At 29.4% G+C, this 7,808-nt stretch overlaps 2 non-coding genes across 2 annotated transcripts; one reads left to right on the top strand and one right to left on the bottom strand.

Annotated features, from left to right (window-relative positions):
- The first annotated feature begins 1,622 nt into the window (after nucleotides 1-1,622).
- On the top strand, nucleotides 1,623-1,695 carry TRNAF-GAA (transfer RNA phenylalanine (anticodon GAA)). Its single transcript has one exon. It is a non-coding gene; the product is annotated as a tRNA-Phe (tRNA).
- Nucleotides 1,696-4,028: 2,333 nt separating this feature from the next.
- Nucleotides 4,029-4,101, bottom strand: TRNAF-GAA (transfer RNA phenylalanine (anticodon GAA)). The gene has a single exon. It is a non-coding gene; the product is annotated as a tRNA-Phe (tRNA).
- Between the last annotated feature and the right edge of the window lie 3,707 nt (nucleotides 4,102-7,808).

Raw genomic sequence — 7,808 nt, 5'->3', positions numbered from 1 at the left:
AGGCGACCATATATTCAGCTTCAGAAGAAGAGGCAACTGGAACAAATTGCTTTTTAGATCTCCAAGAGATGACAACATATACCTTAAATATTGCCCCATTGCAGATCAACCAGTAGATATTCTTACCAAGGCTTTGGGTAGAGAAAAGTTTGAGAAGTTTAGAGAAATGCTTGGCTTAACCCCTTTAGATTAAGGGGGGCATGTTAATATCTCATCAGGGGTTTAGTTTTATTTAGATTAATTTTTCATTAGTTTATTTTATTAGGTTTATCTGTTCTGATAGTTTTGTATAACAGTTAACAACTATTTTTGCCTCCTCTTTATATCTGCTTGTTTATTTTATTTTGATGCAACAATTTTTACGGGAATACAAATTATATTCAGATTACCATTTTTTCCATTACTTTTTCTATCTGCTAACAGAGATTCCAGATTGTTATTTTCTGCCTGGACTATCACATTCCTCTTCTTTTAATAGATAACTTCACCTATTTCACATTTCACCAATTCTATCCTCTCATTTGAATGACTTAAATGTTATTGGTTACAGAGCATTTCTTTATGATGGGAATTTTAAACCATAGTTGGGCATTCAAAGGATTTTAACACTGTTATTTACTTTATCCTTGCTTGCAATTCCAGTTTCTTAAGCACTTTTTCACTTTTTCAGTGATTGATTTTGTACAAATTATGTTGTCTTGTCAACAAGATCAATGAGAAAGGCTGGACAAATATTTGCATGAGAAATATTAATAATTCAAACCAAAATAGCGACCTCCATGTAAAAACAAGGCAGCCAAAACCAAATTCCTTACAGCTGAAGATCTGAAAAAAGCATATGATCTGAAGATGCTCAGTCCATGAGCAGTCTTTCAATTTATAATAATAATATATTGTTAATTTTCAATTTAAAAATGATGTTGATAATAAAATTTGTTAGATTTTTGGATTCAACCGTGTAAGATTTTTACATCAATAGATCACATTCCATGAATCATCATCAGAATTAAAAAAAACAGACGAAAGAGAAAAATCTTTATGATTAGAATGACGAAAATTGTATCACTAGTTCATATTGCAGTTAAGAAGAGTGAAATTTTAGAATACTTAGAATTTTCAAAGATGATTGTGTAATTCTCAGAATTTGAAAATATGACCATCTAGAAGTTCCTTTGAAGACAACCAATTCGCACGCAATTAATAGAAATTCACATACAAGAAGCATAAATCTCACCCAACAGTCATGAAATTAGAAATGGAAACTCTTCAAGAATTATCTAAACCTATTTAATTCTCAGAATCCAAAATTACACTTCTTTGAAGTTACTTGTAACCTCTAATCTTGTCCAACTAATTTAAAATCCGAAATAAAAGATCAAATCAAATTATAAAAACTTTGTGGACTGCTAGAACTCTAAAATCGAACCCAATTCCATTGTATTGTCATGACAAAAGTATTTTAGTAGATGGGCAAAAGCTATACCACGGAAATTATATATGATCTCCATTCACCTGCTTCTATTCAAGGAAATGAAATGCCTGCGTTTGAATTTTTTCATCAATTTATTCTTGTTAAATTAACCATTTAGTGGAATTAAAAGGTAACTGCAACTTTGAAACATGCGGGGATAGCTCAGTTGGGAGAGCGTCAGACTGAAGATCTGAAGGTCGCGTGTTCGATCCACGCTCACCGCAATCAAGCAGATCTTAAATTGGGCTACTTAAAAATAGTGTTTTTGAGGGAGAAATATAGTTTATCTTATCAATGCATGTCCTTTTTTCATGTTTACATGGAACTGTATTTTATTTATACAAATCTTTTTCTATTGCTAAAAACAAGTGTATGATGTTTGGTAAAGATGGTTTAATTGTTTTACGAATATTGGAAATATTTTAGATGGTTCAAATTTACCACAAACTTCATAAAATGTGCTTAGATTTATAGTAGAGTTCTATTTGAAGAAATCACTAATATCAAAAATTCTTTTTAAGGTAACTATTTACTTTAAAAATAGCAAACTTGCAATGTGACTCACATTACATTGTCAACCACATGCAAGATTTTTAAAAGCATTCAATTATTTTCTCATGAACTTTGCATTATAATTTGTGTGAAAAAAAGTACACAAAATCGACAACCATTAAGACTAATCCTATAACTCCATGGTTGTGCCTTGAATTCCCCTTCATTTGAGCATAACATTTGAATAAGGGCTCAAACCTACAACCATTGTAATATTAGTATATTAAGTTATAATATTGGTATATAACATTAATATGATATTAGAATGTATTTCTATGTATTTTTTCAAGAATTCTTAATAGTTTTAGTAGCTTAACAATTAGCATATTATTACAACATGTATAGTGTTTGGATGATCTTAATTAATAGAATTGTATTACACCAAAGGCATATTACATTCATATAATGGATGTACAAATATGTGTTAATAAAAACTAGAATCATTAAATTTGACGTGTTTGTGACACTTAAATGGATGAAAAGACAAAAAAATTATTTTATTTATTTTGTCCTCTCAACTACTACTCACTATTAGTTTAACTATTAGTTAATTCTATCTATCTCCATCATACTAATAATTGACTTCGTAATTATGTCAATATAATATAATAATAATAATAATAATATAAAGATATAATAATATAATAATAATTAGTCTTAATATATTTTTTTGTTTTGGTGAAGAGCTTAATAGAAATATAAAAATATCATAATATCTTAATAATAATTTAATATCGATTACAATATCATAATATAATAATAATATAATAATAATTTAATATTAATTATAATATAATAATTTTTAAGTGGAATAATGAACAAACATGAGATCTTTCGGTGTACTTTACTTATATTTCTCTAAAAATAGGTATACTAGTAACTTATCATGATTATTTTTTACATAAATAATATATAGGGATAAGTACACCAAGATGCTAGACAAAAAAGAAGAAGGGGCCACTTCTTTTTTAAAAATCAACTAATCCTCAACTTCGAAGAGTAATTTTAGGCTTGTGCACTCAAAATTTGAAGATACCAAAAGAATATGAATTGTAGTACTCTAAATCTAGTTTCTAAATTGCTAAAGTTTTTTTAAAACGGATAAGATTAAGAGGGTCAAATACTTTGCACATGCCATGGTACAAGTAAACCATAAATTACTTCCAAATTTAAAATTCTTGAATTTAAATTTTTGCAAGCACAATGTATTTGAGAAGTAGTGTAGGCATAAGTTTAAATTAGATTGTCATATAAGTAAGCATCTTCTAGACTATATTCATTAAAATGTTTGGGGTTATCCCCTATAGTTTCTTTTGGATGAGCATCATATTTTGTGTTATTTATAGATGATTATGTTAGAAAGGTACGTGTCTAGTTTATTAAAAATAAAGTTAATGTGTTTAGTTTATTCAAGTAGTTTAGAGTTTTGGTTGAAACAAGTACGCTAGTAGATCAATCAAGTGTTTAAGAACATATAATGGAGGTGAGTTCACATCTTTAGAATTTGAAAATAATTGTGAGGAAGCTAGGATCAAACGACATAAAACCATAATTTACACTCTTTAACAAAATGATGTTGTTAGGTTATTCTTGTGATTATTCAAAATTGAAATTTTTTGGTTGGGATGCATATGTTCTTCTAAATTGAACCCCAAATCCAATAAATTCATTTTTGTTGACTATAATAAATAGACCAAAATCCACCATTAACATGTATAATCTAATATTAATCTTAGATATCATGACATTTATTATCAAACCAGAAAACCTCAATATAAATAAAAAATTAATTATTATATTTTATCATTTATCACTTGAGCTAACTCAATGGAGAATAAAATCACACGTAAAAGAGTAAACATTGGATGTAGATAACTGTATTTCATTATTCATCATCTGCAACTCACTATTGACATGATAATATTTATAACGGTAATCGGACAAGACAGAGAACACGCACCTGTTGATTTTATTTTTAAGCAAAATTCATGAGTACCGATATGACTGCGGTGAGCGTGGATCGAACACGCGACCTTCAGATCTTCAGTCTGACGCTCTCCCAACTGAGCTATCCCCGCATGTTTAAAAAATGCAACTACTATTTAATTTGTCAAAATAGTGAATTTAACAAGAATAAATTGATGAAAAAACTCAAGCGCAGGCATTTCGTTTCGTTGAATAGAATAGAAGCAGGTGAATGGAGATAATCATATATAATTAGTAATTGCCCTTTCTATTTCCGTGGTTTAGCTTTTGCCCATCTACTAAAATACTTTTGTGATAAGAATACAATGAAATTGAATTTGATTTTGGAGTTGTAGCATTGCACAATGTTTGTATAATTCAATTCGATTCTTTATTTCTGATTTCTCCTTAGTTGGACAAGATTAGAGGTCAGAAGTAACATCTATGGAAGTAAGCAAAGAAGTGCAATTTTGCGATTCTGAGAAATAAATAGGTTTAGATAATTTATCAAGAGTTTTCAATTTTATTTGTTGTAGCTGAATTTTTCTGTTAACTTTTTGTTGTAGATAGTGGTCATGTTTTAAAATTTTGAGAATTACAGAGTTAAATCTTTGAAAATTATTAAGTATTTCAAAATTTCACTTCTCTTAAATTATACAATTTAAATTTATGATACAAATCTTATCATTTCAATCATAAAGATTGCAATTATCAGAAACATTTTGAAAATTTTAAAATAATAACAATAGAAATCATTACTCAGGCTCATGGGTTGAGCATCTTCAGATCCCGTGCTTTTTTTAATCTTCAGCTGCAACTTGACATGTATTTGTATTGCTTACTGGTAATTGTCTCATGCCGTGTTTGTTTTTTAAAATTCCGGTAGCCAGTAGATTCTGGGGGCCTCTTTTACTTATTAAAATCACAAATTGCTCTTTGAAAAATTGAAAAAGAAGAAACAATAGCTTTACAACTTATTGCCTCAAAAAATTTAAGACCAGCCTTAAATCTCACACACTAAGCTTTGATCAGATGTAGGGTCTGCTAAAACCATTGCCTTCAACAACGTCCGTTTCCATTTTCTAAGCACTTCCGTTGGAGTCAGAAGTTAACCACAGTTAGCCGCACAACGCATAACCAAATGAAATTCAAACTCACTATTCCCGCACTGGGGAAGTTTAATGGATGCTCATGTACTTTAGAAGGGTTGAAGCTATTCTGGCTCCAAAACAGATCTTTCGTACAACATGATAGTGACGTGTTAGTCAATCACAACCGTTTATTGCAAAATCGATGGTGTAAAATGCGCGACTGCCACAAGATGAGAGTACGACATTACTAAGGCAGGCTGAATTTCTTCTCAAAATGGAAAATAACCTAAGACAGAAAACATTTGGCCTTTCTAATTTTTTTTTGTTATATCATGCATTTAAATAGAAATTTAATTGTTTGTAGCAAATGTGACAAGTCTCTAAATGGAAATAGTTTTTCCATACTTTAAAAATAAATTTTAAGCAAAGATGTTATTTTGTCAAGAAGAAAAATAATTAGATTGGAATTTTGATAAAAATGAAAAAATGTATATTTTACTTTGTTTTAAATTCATTTATAATTGTAATTGTGAATTTGTATATTCATGTCATTCTCATTTAATTTTAGATCTATTTTAAAGAAATAATATAATGCAATTTCATAATGAGAAACTTACATTGAGTTGTATTCATTTTCGTATCTTTCATTTCTCTCTATTTACATTCATTTTGATATATTTGATTTGTTTTTTTAATCTATATAACACATTCATATATGCTTAACATTTAATATACCTATTATTGCCCACATTTCTAGACACTCATTCCCTACATTGATATTAGTTCAAAAATGAAATATTTATTAGTTCAAAAATTTTAAAAAAAAAATTATTGGTTTTTCATGGATTCATCTAGCAATTAAGAGTTGAATTAGTGTACATTTGTGTAATTAATAGTTATGTACTACTATTTAAAGGTATTAAATATTCATTTGTCAATCAATGTTAAATTTATTTGAAAATCCTATGCATTATAAAAAGAATAATTTGAAGAGCACTTTTACTTTGGAGCATTAAAAAGAACTTAATTTTGTAACTACTCTCTAGGACATTTACATGATTGAAAAATAATGTCTCCATTCATTTTCATGATCATAAAAATACCCTAATCAAAGCAGTCAACGTAAGAGAACTTGGCCCTTGTGATTTGACATTTTCTCCTTGATATTTTCAAATATTGTCAATCTTTATTAGTCAAAAAAGAGAAAAATATGTACAAACTAGTAAAACTACACATTATACTAGATATATACCATGCATTAGGGATCAAATTTGCACAATGAATAATCAATCTATAGCTGTAAAATCTCAAAACTAAATAGAATTCTAGTTGTACACATAATCTAAGCAATAGAGTAGTGAAGGCATCTATTTTTTGTGTGTATTTAAGTGAATGAGATCAACATTAGATGATGATTCTTCATCATTATAGTTATCATAGATAAGTACACATATTTCCTTTGCATTTAATTTTCTAAATTAACACTTTATTATTGGAAAATATTATATTCATTCACATTTAACTTTACTTTGTTTTGGATTTTCAAATATGATATTTAATCCTACTTTTTGTATAGGATTTTCAAATATGATAATCCTAATTTTTATAAAATTTCTAAAACTATGATGCCATGTAAGAGTTAATGAAAAACCCATAGGATCCAAGTATCACCTTCAACATACAAAGTATTTTACACAAGATAGAAGCAATATAAATATCTTAAATCCATAAAATAGATTAGATGTATATACAATGGTGTAGTATATTATAAATGAGATAAACTAAGGTCATGACAAGTGTTGTAACTGTTAGGGTTCCCACAGATATTGAGAGGGGGGGGGGTGAATTAGTATCTGACTGGTAGTCAAATTTCCTTAAGTTAAAACATACAGAACATAAAGTAGTAGTGTACCGGTATGCAAGAATTAATGTAATAAACAGAATCAAAAACATCCACATGAAAAGAACACCATAACACAAGATGTTTAATGAGGAAACCCAGTGTGGGAAAAATCTCGGTGGGATTTGTGACCCACAATATTCACTCACTGGCCAATAAGAGAATATTACTTACAATAGGGGCCTGCACATGTAGGAAGGCCAACTGCCTAGAGCTCACTGCTCAATGAGAAGTCTCACTGACTTACAAATAAGGATTATACAAATCCAATATCTTGTACTGCTTTACAATAGCATCTCCAATGCCAGATTTAGTACCGGTTCTTGCTCTGTTCTTTACATATACCCTTAGCCTATATTTCGCACATTAGGTCTGCCTAATAATTTTCCTTTTTTTTTCGCTTACTTACTTTTTAAAAATGTCTACAATGATCTCTTTTATATACAAGAGTCATTTTACAATTTGCCAAGTCGGCTTGCAATAATAATCAAAATATTACATATCAAAAATCCTGTCGGCCTTTGTGCTGGTATACATCTTTTCTTCTGTGCCGATGCTGGTGTAGAGTGATCTTGTTGATGCCGGTGCACTGTCTTGCTTAAATAATGCTTTTCCGGTATGATGTCTTGTTGGTGCCATAGGATTGCAAGGTTGCCATCAATGACAAAACCTTCAATCACACACAATGTCTCATTGGAGTGTCCGTATGCCAACAATCTCCCCCTTTGGCATTGATGGCAACACTCACGAGAAATTTCAAAAAGGTGTCCAAAAATGTGTAGACCAAAAATTTTTTTTTTACCAAAAATATGAGGGGCTCCCCCTGAGC

Source organism: Cryptomeria japonica, chromosome 2, assembly GCF_030272615.1.
Source record: "Cryptomeria japonica chromosome 2, Sugi_1.0, whole genome shotgun sequence".
Classification (NCBI taxonomy): Eukaryota; Viridiplantae; Streptophyta; class Pinopsida; order Cupressales; family Cupressaceae; genus Cryptomeria; species Cryptomeria japonica.
Note: the sequence above shows the minus strand (reverse complement) of the source record. Positions and strands in the feature narration are given on the sequence as shown.